Here is a 13,589-nt window from a genome sequence, read left to right as displayed (position 1 = left end):
GACCTATGCAGTTAATCAGGATTCCTGTGAAAAGTTCTGTAAATGCTGGAGGAGTTATTAAAGTTACCCGCTTTGTATGGTTTTCTGATTAGCTGAAATGTGTGATATGTCTGGCAAAATTCAACTAGATACTTGTGTAGTCCAAGCCAGTAAAAGTGTCTTTGCACTTTAGCCTGTGTTTTCCTCACTCCTAAATTACCTCAATGTGGTAGCTCATGCGTCCCTCACAGTACCTCCATTCTACAACTCATTGGCAAAACAATCTGTTGAACCACTGCCCATTTCTCATCTGTTTGAATGTGTGATGGTTTCCATTTCGGAATTAAGACATCATTTATTCAGTAATAATGCACAGGGATGCAGTCACTCTCCCTCTCCATATATGCCTTTTGATACAACCGCTTTAAGTTCTCAACTTTCGGCTGTAACTCGATAAGTATAGCAGAGCAAAAGATACTTGCATGTTTACCTATTTGGTCCTGAGCTGTTCCACTTAGCTGATCGAAAAAAGTCCCTGATACAGCTCTGTCAGCTTCCTTGCCTGTGCCTTTTGAGTTCTCCTGCTTTAGCGTGTGCCTCTGTCATCTTGCGACCACATACTCTGGGAAAATTCCGAGATCAACATCCTTCATTTCTTGAGTTGCCTGTGTCTCCACTTTTCAACTATAGTAGGCAGCCTACCAGTGTATCAGCTTTATCATTTGCAGGGACAAATTGTGTTTCTGCAGCTGAGAGTTTGTCCAATGCCCCGACCACAAATTTGCCACTTTTCTCTGGACACTCGAGCCTCATTTTACATAATTGAGCACTCTTTGTCTCGCAATGAATTCCAGTTACTGGTACATTTTCTGGCAAAAGTCCATCAAGAGAACTTATCTGCTAATTCCTCAGCATTACAGACTGAGAGGAGCCTGTGATCCTTAATATTGTAAACTTTTACCTGCTGCTGCTGGCCTATGCGAATAAAGTTTACACTTGCATGCATATTTTTTAAGAAGATTCCTCCTCAACCAACTTCTGATCACCTTGTACACTCTGAAGCAGTTGTGTAACTTCCCTTGGGTTTTTCTTACCAGTCCAATAAAATACCCACGCATGTCTGGTTTTCCTACATGTGGCTTTCTCCTAGCCCACCAACAATGTGATCGTGTGGCCCTCTTTGATACAATGAAAAAAGCAGAACTTTTTTTACTTTTTGTCCCCCTCAACGGTTTCATTTTTTGCATGTGTTAAGTTCTCCTTACGATCTTCACTAAGGTCTCCCTTTCCTTTTCCACTTGAAAAGGTCTCTTTGCCCCGGTTTCTATCCCTCATGGACCGAAATTGATTGTGGAAGCCAAACCGTGTTTTTTGGACCTATGCTCATAATCATCAAACAACTCAGCTGCTCACCTTGCCATTTTCACTCTCAGCTCTTCAACATTAAGCTCACCTTCAGCCTTGATCACCAGCCTTTTAAACTGACCTCCCGTTTTAAGAGTCGTTATTTGAAGTTCAAACTCTCTCTTTTTTACTCTTCTGCTTTTAATGGAAAGTTAAACAGTTTCATTGTCGCTGCACCTTCTTTACCTCTCGCCTCAAACTCAAGCTGCTTCATTTGCAATTGAAGTTTTGTTATCTCCACAGATTCTGAATGTTTGTCCAGCAAGTATAAATGCGGAGCTACTGCTGTAATTATCTATGTATTCCTCACAGAAGGAGTCAGCTCTCATCCAAGCGGGTCTGCTCGTTCCTGCAGCTTAGTCTTGTTCACTTTTTCTGAAACTTCCAAAGTCATCGCATCCACTTTCAGGTAACTTTTGGCGACTGAAAGAACCATTACTATTCAAAACTTTTTCTTCCCAAACAAACCCAAACACCCGAAATATAGACACTAACAACTACCAGTCGCTGTTTAACATCCCTAAAAGGGTCCCCACTCTGTATGGACGAGGTCAGAACACTCAACACATTCTTAAGCAGGCAGTCCAGACCGTAACTTTGCAGTTTGTTTTGGTAAGTGTGCAGTGAAAATTACCCGGTGTAAATTAGCTGGGTTGACTTGCAGGTTTTAAAACAGACAAAAACTTATTCACAAAATCATGGGATGGAACACAAAGAACAGCATAAAGGACACCTGAAAAACTCAGAATCTCCGAATGTAGACTTCATATTGCTCTTCCAAACATGCACAACTGTCCCAATAAGTGAACCCCTTCCACACAGAGCAAAAAATGAAACAAAGGCTGACATATCGAAGGTAGAAGGGCAGAAGGAGAGAATCTAGCAGCCGGTTTCCTCATAAACTGCTGTTTAACTGACTCCAACTTAACTTTAGTTTCCAGAGCAGACCACGCCCCTTTCATTATACAGGTCGCTTCTCAAGCATGGTCACTTTGGCCTGAAGACTCATAAACATAAACAAAACGCCTCTCAAAGTCCTTTCCACCTCTGTACAAAACTAGCCCCCTCGGAGCTGTGAGCTGGTTTACGACCCGTCTGAAAGAGCCATGAACATATTGTCCTTGAGAAAAGAAGCGGTATTTATACAACGGGAACCAGCTTTATGAGAAGAGGTAGATAGAGGTGTAATGAAAGATGAAGAGAGAGTGAGAGAAAGAGGGAGAGACCAAGAAAAAGATAAAGGACACTGCCTGATCTGATGCACAAGCGCCCTGACGACCAAATAATAGAATGCTGAATCAGAACTATTGCTTAATTTATCTGAATGAGTTTGGATGGTGATCCTAATAATCGTTTCCATAAAAGAAAACAGCTTGAAGTCCACATTTATAGATGGGAAATACCGTATCCTGAAGGTCATGTAGGAATCTAGTCAGTGTTGTTATTTTAATGAATTCTTTATTTTGAGCAAGTTTGTTTCTTTGTCCGTCGTTTCTCTGAACGTGAGCTGATTTTTCTATTTGTTAGTTTGTTTTAAACCACAAGCATTAATCAACATACCATGGTGCTTAATTTTCTCTTCACTGAAGTTCTTGTGCATTGAGTGAATTTCTAAGATTTCATTTAAGATAATTGAAAGGTCCTTGGGAGTGTTGCTAAACGAAGAGACCTTGGAGTGCAGGTTCACAGATTTTTTAAATTAAGGTCGCAGATAAATCGGATAGTGAAGAAGGTGCTTGGTATTGTTTTCTTTATTGAACAGAGCATTGAGTACAAACTTTGAGAGGCCATGTTGCGGATTTACAGGAAACTGGCTCGGCCACTTTTGGAATATCGCTTGCAATGTTCATCTCCTTCATATCGTAAGGATGTTGTAAAAGTAGAAATTGTTCAGAAATGGTTTACAAGGATGTTGCCAGGCTTGGAGGTTTGTTTAACTAGAGGAAAAGGGGGAAATGTATGTGGCTGCTTCCCGTGGATTGTCGGAAGCTGAGGGGCGACCTTCTAGAGGTTTATAAAATAATAAGGGGCATGGTTAGGATAAGTGGACAACGTGTTTTGTTAGGGTGTGGCAGTCCAGAACTCGAGGGAATAGCTTTAGGATGAGACAGGGAAATATATTAAACAGACCTAAGGTCCAACTTTTTTCACGCAAAGGGTGGTAAATGTATGGATTGAACTGACAGAGGATGTGTCGGAGGCTAGTACAATGGCAATATTTAGAAGGAATTTAGAATGGTATATGATAGGAGGAGATGGAAGGGTTATGGGCCATGTGTTGGCAAATTGGATGAGATTGGGTTGGGATAGCTGGTCGGTATGGACGTGTTGGACCGAATGGTTGTTTCCATGCTGTACATCTCTATGACTATGACTCAAAGATACAATTTCTGTGCTTGGAAATCTAGAAAAGTCTGATCCGAGTCCATTGCAGCGATGAACTGAGGTTCTTTAAAGGCTTATTTTAACTATGTTGTGAACAGAGCGGTGGGCTGGCTGAGTCTGTCTTATAACAATCTATGTCACCATATTTAGTATTCTGACATCTTAGTGGTGACACAATGAGAGTAAAAGGCATGGTTTTGGACAGGGACAGAGAGAAATAATTTCACGTCCAACTGGGAATTACATACTGCGTTGAAAGAAGGGAAGATGGCACGGGTAGCCTGGAATGAGTCTCATTGTGCAGATGAAATCACGGAGGGAATTCTACAGAAGGAAATGAAAATGTATAAACTGAGATACAAACCAAATCAATAAGTTACAGTGAGAAGAGGGATAATTGTCCCGGGTAGGTCTAAACCAGTTTTATAGTTAGGAGAAGCAGACAGGTGACATTTGGAATACAAATGTGAGTGGCCAAGCACACAGACGAGGGTTTTGCACAGTCGAAAAAGACAGAAACCTAGGTTTAAAAAGTTTCAACAAGGAAGAGGCTATTAGGCTGGAAATGAATGCGGGTTCAAAGGAGTGGCTCATACCATGAACCCATGCACAAAGATGTTGGACATTTCAGGAAGTCAAGGTATTGTGTGTGTTGGTGGTGTCATGTGGCCGGGACCAATGGATAACAATTGAGATTGAGATTGAAGACATTAGCTTCAGCTTTATCCATCTTTACATGAACGATTGTAATAAAGGTTAGACGTGGGTTAGGGAATCAGGATATTTTAGACACACTTACCAGCGAGTCCAACGATTGCGAGCATTGGGTAATAAGCACCCTGTATTACCTGAAGTGCATATGAAACCCGATGAGCTATAGTTATCCAAGGTTGATCTGAAAAAAGCCACTCAAGACCAAATGCGAAATTCCTGTCTCTTGTAGTGACATTCCATTCCATTGCTCGGAGATTTTGATCCATTCTAACAATATTCGAATCCTATGTTCTCATTTCCTTATCTCTCCATTCCTTCAATGTGGAACTGTTGACACCAGTTAGTGTTGGCATTGAGCTTCCCAGTCAGAGATTCTTATAATTCCAACAAAAGTGAGGACTCTTATTGCAAAGTGTGCAACCCCAGTGATCTTGTTAGGATCCATGGAGGCTGTCATTAATCACAGTGGTTAAACAAACAAGCTCACTTAACACCTTAATACCCAACATTGACTGCAGCACAATACATTCACTCATTTATCGATACTTGGTAGATTTTTAAGACTTCCACTGAACAAAAAGCAGAGACCTGCCACTGAATGTGGCAGAGTTTTCTTAGAAACTGGATTTGGAAAATGTTCTGTCTTTACTGATGTCTAAGTGGAGAAGAATAAACCTTGAATGACAGAGCAGTCAGCATAACATCTGACAACGACTCGGGAAACTTCAAGAATACATAATTAAGGACAAAATTTGACATGGCATTGGAATGACAAGGAAGATTCCGTCTGGATATGTGCAAAGTTAAGTCGTGTCTGTCTTGAGGGAACTGCAGGCAAACGTCCCAAGCTCCCTCCATTCTGCTGAGTTTCCTGGAGTCCTTATCATTAGAATCTGACAACATCTTCCTCCCTTCGTCATATGACATACGTTAGACATTCTCAGTTTCACATAACCCCTTCAAGGTTTGAAGAAAACACTTCTAGTCTGGAATTTCCCAACTAAATGCCTACCTTGCTGGTCCTAAACAATCTCCCTCTCTGCAAGACTCTTTTATATAGGTGTTATCAGCCAAAACATCGACAAGTTTGCTCAGATTCAACAGGGAGAGTTCATTTTTTTTCAGATTATAACTGTTTCCCTGAAAATGAACGAAAAGACCCCATAATTTGCCATTTGAATATTCGACCAGAGAGTTTCATGCAGGGTTTGCTTGATTCCTGTGTAAGTCTTTCCCAATGCTTAAGAAAGATGCTCTGACACTCCAGGAGGTTTCTCCATAATTATGTGCTTTATTCGAAATTGAAATGCGTAGAGTGATAATTATAATGTGTTACAAGGCTTGAAGGGCTGAATTCTGTATGCACGCTCTCACTTTTTATGTTACCAGGGTGTGTGCAAAATTGAAATAGTGCAGAACTGATCATAGAGGAGCTTTGCATCGAACAAATGAACTCTGTCAGATTTATAACCTGTATTCTCTACTCAATGGTCTTACGTTGACTTGCTGATACCAAGCACAGTCCAGGAATACGCCAGTAGGAACGCCATTAAGCATGATGGCATGAAGGTCTACCAGGCTGAACATCATCAGAATGCGAGAGTAGGGTCAGCATCGTGAAGGTAGTTGGAATGCAGATCAGTCGGTGTTAGGACAACCACGATTTGTTCTGAATTCTACCCGTTCCCAACCACGTGCCCACTGTCATTCAAAAAAATCATACTCCCTAACCCAACGTGGTTAGCCGAAGGCAGATTTGTCCAGAAACATGCAGCACAAAAGGAAGGCTATCAAGGTTTATTCATTCCTGGAAGACTAATCCATGTGGAATTATTTCAGTGGCAAAAAGAGAAAAAAGAATGCTCTCGAAGAAATTTAATAGCAACAGCTGTTAGTGAGTTGGGACAAGCATTTGTGGTATCATGCTGTTATTTGGGAAGCTTAGTTCATTCGATCTTGACATCGAAGACTCGGCCAAGTATGTGGAAATGACCTTGGGGCAGATGCCACTATGTCGGTATCCAGGCAAGTGCACATCCTGGAAAGCACACCAACATCTGATAGGAAACAGGTAAATTGTTCGCTGATATCCAGATCAGAGCCAATCAAAATAAATTATCACCCACTTCTTATAGAGTTTGAATTTGACCTGGCTGTATGAGTCATTGCAGGATCAGTCTTTAACAAAATTCACTCTGGGCGTCAATTCAAAATTTGCTTGTGACCTCTGCTCCATTAAAACCTTATACTGGGGAACCTTGACAGATTAAGGGTACAACTTCAGTTCTGGTATAGTGCAACAATCAGCTGGTTAAGTTCCAAATGATTGCAGCAAAAGGCTCGGACTTAAGCCTGATGGGACAAAATTGATTGAAAAAGTTTCAACTTGATTGGATCATCACCCGTCGATTTGAAGTGATTGCCTGAGGGAAATCTTAATTGAATACGTTTTCCAGGAAGGTCTAGAGACTATCAAATGAGAGAAAGCCAGCTCGCACCTTGACCAGGAGGCAATTGCCCGGATCTGCAAGGCCCGCACAACGCCATTTTCATTCTGTGCAAAAGCAGAGGCAGAAATCAGAAGGTTTTAGAGCGAATTAATCATGCAACTAGTATAGTTTTTGGATTGGATAGCACCAGCTTTACTAATTGCGACAGTGATGGGTGGTTCCCCTTTGGGAAAGGTTTGAAAAAACATTAAGTCGCTTCCAGCAGCTGGATAATACCCAATTCCTTGGTTAGAGGACTCATCCATAAAGCAGGTGGAGGGCGATGGGGGAGGGTTTCGGTAATTCACGATACAGAACATGAATAATGTATCCTTGCAACTGCGATCATATGTGGATTACAAGAAGTATGCTACAGATCATATCCATAAGAGATTGAAATAATATACGTGGCTAAAATTTTAGCTGTCATTCCTCCTGTGACATTTTTCAGTGGACGATGAAAAATATGTTGCAAGGTTGCCCAAGATCGCCATTTATTGGCATGAAGTGCTAATAGCAGGGAGTATGAAGAAAGAGCATTTGGAGGTTCGGAAGTAGTCCTTGCACCTTACTCGAAAATGTGTGTTCCAGCGTCCTTTATTACTACATGAGATGCAGTACCGACAAGACCTGTTTACACAATTTGAACGTAAGGGGAGGGTGATCAAATTTGTCCCAGCTTCCACATCTGTATCGGAGCTTCAGTCTTTCATCGGTTTGGTGAATTATTATGGAAAGTTCCTGACCTTCATTCTGGAACCTTTCATCTGGTACTGCAGAACACCAGCCTTGGAAGTTCACATTAGCCAAAACGTAGTCTTCAGGAATGTAAAGAAGCAGCCATCATCTGAGGTGTTGGCACACTACATCCCAAGTGATAACTGTTGCTGACATGCAACGACTCTCCTTATAGTATTAGAGTAGTGTTGGCTCACAGATGGCCCAATGGAGAGAAATTGCAAATAAAATATTAATTCCTCATTTTGGCAGATGCAGAGCTCAAATGCATCCAAATATAAAGGAAGGTTATGCGGTCATACTTGGTGTGAGACAGTTTTGCCAATACCTTAATGGAAATAGTACCAAAGCACAAACCCTTGGCAAGGATTACTCGAAGAGGACAAGTCTGTGACGCCCAAACTCTCTGGACTCAACAGTGGACGCTCATTTTGCCCCGTAGACAGTTAAAATTTGGAACACCGCCTGGGTGGCCAGAAAATAAATATGAAATTCTCGAGTCACCTCTCGCTCACAGATAGCATACCACCAGTGGTACTACCACTGAAGGTATCTGTTCTGGTTTTCAACATTCTTGACACTCTCCCATTCACCGCTGAAAATATCAGACTGTGGACGCAAAAGTGGCAAAATTAAATCATCTGATCGTTTTCGGGGAAACAAAATGGCCAGCACATCTAGCTTTGATAAAGTTCTGGAACCCGTGGGACCAGATCACAGTAGAGGACGGCAATGTATTCTTAGAAATAAGAGTGATTGGCCAAAAAAACTTCCCTGCCACAGAGTGGCTGAACTCTACCAGAATTAACTATGAGTTTCCAAAATGAAAATGTTGGCGAGGTGGTATGTATGGTGGCCAAGATTGCATAAAGATATAATCGCGTTTGTGGGGCAATGTCCCGAGTGCCAACAATGACAAAACCTACATCAGCAGCATTCATGTGAATGCTGTGTATACACTGGATTAATTTTCCATTAACTAAACCGGCATTTTCATCGCTTCAATACCTTAGACATTAAGAACGCCCAGTCAAAGTGGTTGGGCGTACATAGACTTTAATCATCAAACTCAGGGAGGACGACAGAAATGTTGTGAGCATTATTACAATGCAAGGTCTTTCGGAAGTGTAAGCAACAGTCAACGGGCCATCATTTCCCAGCAGGCAATTCGAATATTTCCTGAAGTCGAATGGTATTCGACATTTGTTCAACAGCTCCACACCATCCATCGTTCAAGATCCAGCGAAACGACCTGTCTCAACATTGAAGGAAAGCATAAAGAAAACCCCCACAGCTTCACTCAATGTCCTGGCTCCGATTTGATGACACAATCACCTGTTATGCAATCAAGGGATAACTCCAGCAGAGTTGTTAATGGGGAGAAGACTCCACATCAGGTTAAATCTTATCATGCAGGACGTGAGGGGCAGGGTGAAATTGTCTCAGGAACACCAATGCCAGACACAAGACTTCAAAAAACAACAGCTGAAGTTTCTTTCAGTGGATGACGTTTAGTGCTGAAATCACGAAAATAGCTTTGTATGGGTATGGGGCATGGTTGACATGAGGGGCCGTGTTTCGGTTCATTGAGTCTGTCCTTAACACGCACGTGGACCACACAAAAACCGAAAACTCAAAGACGGTGCAGTTACGAATCATACAGAGAGCTCAAAACATGCATAAAGACTTCCAGAACCCATAGGTTTAGCCCTTGCATCTAGCAATGAAGAAACCTTGGAGTCTGAGATGAATACAGTCGATATTGCAGTCTCAACTCATTTACTGTCTGAATAAGAAGACTAATTTCTCCTGAGGCACTCGGGTACAAGAGGCAGGCTATGGTCTGCTACGTGCTACTCATAACAAAAACTGAGTCGGAGGAAGCGACCGCCGTGGGGAAAAGCCCCAAGAAAAATTCCAAGAAGCGTAAGCCCCAAACGTAGTTATTATAACGATTTGTAGTGATTATAACGAGGTTACACAAGTTGATCTCTCAGAATATGATTTACTTGCTTGGGGATGTTAACCTAGTCCTGACTGACAGTTATAAACAGGAGTGTCAGTGATTCTCTTCACTCTGGCAGCTGCCTCTGTGGCAGCTGAATCAGTGTCAAGCATTCTGTACATGTAAAAAATGAGCTGACTTGGTGACGGGATGCATCCCGCTGTGGAGTTAATTCATGCATGTCCATATTCCTGCCCTTTCTCGCAATCTTCCATTCCCCATCTCTATCAAGAATATATCTTTCTCTGCCTCAAATATACACAAGATCGCGTCCTCCAGAGCTCTCTGCAGCAAAGTTTTCCAAAGACTCAGTAAGCTCTGAGACAAGACATTCCTCCTCAGCAGAGTGTTCAATTGGCAATCCCAAAATGTGAAACACTGTCCTCTGATACTAAACTCTCCTACGAATGTTAAATAGCCTCTCAGCAATTATCCTGTCACTCTCTAAGAACCTTCAATGATTGAATGAGATCTCCACTCGTTTTTCTCCATTACAGTGAAGATAAGGAAAAAAGAACAAAGGAAATTTATAGCCCAGGAACAGGCCCTTAGGTCCTCCAAGCCTGAGATGATCGAAATGTACTGTCTAAACAAGCCGGTCAAATCCTAAGCATCTGTATCCCTCTGCTCCCCTGCTTCTCATGCATCTGTCAAGACGCATCTTAAATGAATCTGCCGTGTCTGCCTCTAACACCTCTGCTGGCAACGCGTTCCAGACGCCCACCATCCTCTGTGTGAAGTTCCTGCCGCGAATATCCCCGTTAAGCTTTCCACCTCTCACCTTGAAAGTGTGACCTCTCGTTATTGAATCCTTCGCCCTGGGAAAAATCTTGTCTCTATCCACCCTGTCGAGACCCTTCATGATTTCGTAAACCTCAATCAGGTCCCCCTTCAATTTCCTTTATTTTTAATGAAAACAAACCTAATGTACTCAACCCCTCTTCATAGCTATCACCTTCCATACTAGGCAACATCCTCGTAAACCTTCTCTGCACCCTCTCCAACGCGTCCATTTTGGTAATGCGTCGACCAGAAATGTACACAGTATTCTAAATGCAGCCGAGCCAATGTCTTGCACAATTTTAACATGACTTGCCAGCTCTTATACTCAATACCTCGAAACTGAAGTTAAGCATACTATATGCCTTCTTTACCACTCTATCCACCTGTGCAGTAACCTTCAGGGTAAAAGGGATCTGCACTCCCAGATCTCTCTGCCCATTAACTTTTCCCAAGGCTCTTCCATTCATTGTATAATTCACTCGAGAATTAGTCTTGCCTAAACGTTTGGATTGAAATCCATCTGCGACTTTTCTGCCCAACTGTCCAGTCCTTATCCACCCAGCTAGAACACTCCACACACTATGTAACTTCACGTACTCCGTTAGTTGACCATGGGGAACCTTATCAAATGCCTTACTTAAGTCCATGTATATGACATCAACAGCCCTTCCTTCATCTATCAACTTGGTCACTTCCTCGGAGAACTCTATTAAGTTGGTAAGGCAAGACCTCCCCCGCACAAAACCATGTTGCCTCTCACTGATAAGCCCATCTTTTTCTAAATATATCCTATCCCTCACTACACTATCCAACAACTTTCTCTACACCGACGTCAGGCTCACTGGTCTTTAGTTATCTGGAATATCCCTACTACCCTTCTTGTACAGGGGGACAACATGAGCAACCCTCCAGTCCTCTGGCCCCTCACCTGCATTTAAGGATGCCAAGAAGATATCTGTCAGGGCCCCAGCTAGTTCCTGTCTCGCCTCCCTCAGCAACCTAGGATAGATCCCATCCCAGGTCCAAACACTCATTTCAGACTAAGCAGCGTTTGACTAGTACTTCTTTCAATTTGGTCTATTGCATTCGTTACTCCCAATATTGTCTGCTCTCTATTGGAGAGACAAAACGCCCTCTGGGTGATCGCTTTGCTGAGCACCTTCGGTTTCTACGCAATCAGGTCCCGGACCTTCCCGTGGCTTGCCCACTTCAACACACAAAATCCTGTTCCTATGCCCACGTGTCTATCCTTGGCCTGCTGCAAATATTCCAGTGAAACACAACGCAATCTTGAGGAACAGCAGCTCATCTTCTGACTAGGCAAGTTACAGCCTGCCAGTCTCAACATTGAATTCCACAACTTCAGATGATTATCCCAACTCGGCTCCTGTGTTTTCATTCTGCTCTATAATTTTATTTCATTTTTTAAATATTTTCTTTCACTGTTCTGTACCTCTTATTTCTTGATTGTCTCTCTTTCTCTTGCTCCCCATTCTCTCATCGTCTTTTTTCTCTCCTCTTTCCCCTTTGCTACCCTTCTCCCCTGTTTTCCATTTTGCCTCTGCTTCACCCATCCCCTAATCCCCCACATATTTTGTCACATAGCACTGGCTTCAGCCTTGATTATTCACAGCTCCTAATCTCCCTGTAGTCTCTCTATGCACTGTCGTTATCATCTCTTTATTGCTTTCTTTGCTTTTGGAGCCATGACTCACCTTCTCTCAGACTAGTATAAATACAGCTTGTGGTCTGTCCAAGTGTATCTCTGTATACATGGTGGCCATGGCAACAGCTGATCTCATGGTCGTTATCCTCAACATAATGGTGAATTATATTTTTTAGTTATCTTTTTACATTTTCATTTCTGTATCATCCTCATATCTGCAGTGTTATTGTATTTATGGATGCCGCTAACAATGAGTTGACTGCTTGGTTCACCCTCTCCTTCACTTTCGATCGGTTTATCGCAATTTGTTGCCAGAATTTGAAGATAAGGTATTGCACCAATTGAATTGCTCACACCGTTTAATAACCATCTATGTCGTGGTCTTTTTGAAGGAAATACCGGTTTTGTTCCAATTTGAGCCTCAAACAATAATTAACGATGTGCCTTGGGGCTGCCAGCGAAATTTGGCTTTTTTCTCTTCACCTGATGTCTGGCTTTGCAGCGCATGGGTCATTTGGTTTCCTTTGGTTCTGATTGCCTTTCTTAATTTTTTAACCATGCAAGTACATGCAGATTTGATTTTTGTACACTACATTAGTTTTGCTCATGTAGTGTACAAAATCCCATGCAAGGACTGCACAAAACACTATATAGGACAAACAGGAAGACAACTAACGATCCGTATCCACGAACATCAACTAGCCACGAAACGACATGACCAGCTATCCCTAGTAGCCACACACGCAGACGACAAGCAACATGAATTTGACTGGGACAACACTACATTTACAGGGCAAGCGAAACAAAGAACAGCCAGGGAATTCTTAGAAGCATGACACTCATCCACAAACTCCATCAACAAACACATAGAGCTGGACCCAATATACCTGCCACTACAGCGGACAGCTGAAACTGACAACCGGAAGCGGCAGGGACAGGCTACTATAAATGCCGGAGGAAACACCACAGAAGCGCTTCACAGGAGGCTCCCAAGCACTGAGGATGTCACCTAGACAGGGGACGAAACGTTTGAAACAAAAACTTCCAGCTCGGCGAACAGAACCACAGCAACAAGCACCCGAGCTACAAATGTTCTCACAAACTTTGAACGTGAGAACTTCACACAAATATTCAGTCGAGGTTTGAATCGATGGCGAGACCATAATACTCTGAAGCAACAATGCTAAGCCCTGTGCCTTACATAACGCTTTTCTGAAAAGTTATTACATAGCTTATTTGGAGTAAACTGTCTGGGAAACGAAGAAAAATATAAGTCCCACACAGCCCTTCGTAGTATTAAAGGTATGGGCATTAAGTTAACGATCTGCCTTACTGCCTATTCTGTTACAGAATAACTGGAAGAAAAAAAAAACACGAAGTGCCAACTTTGGCAAATTGGGAGAGAATAGGGCCCTTTAAAGATCAA

This window comes from Chiloscyllium plagiosum, unplaced genomic scaffold (genome assembly GCF_037043375.1).
Source record: "Chiloscyllium plagiosum isolate Xiang-an unplaced genomic scaffold, Cpla_swu_hap1 HiC_scaffold_41, whole genome shotgun sequence".
NCBI lineage: Eukaryota > Metazoa > Chordata > Chondrichthyes > Orectolobiformes > Hemiscylliidae > Chiloscyllium > Chiloscyllium plagiosum.
This window is presented reverse-complemented; position numbering follows the sequence as displayed.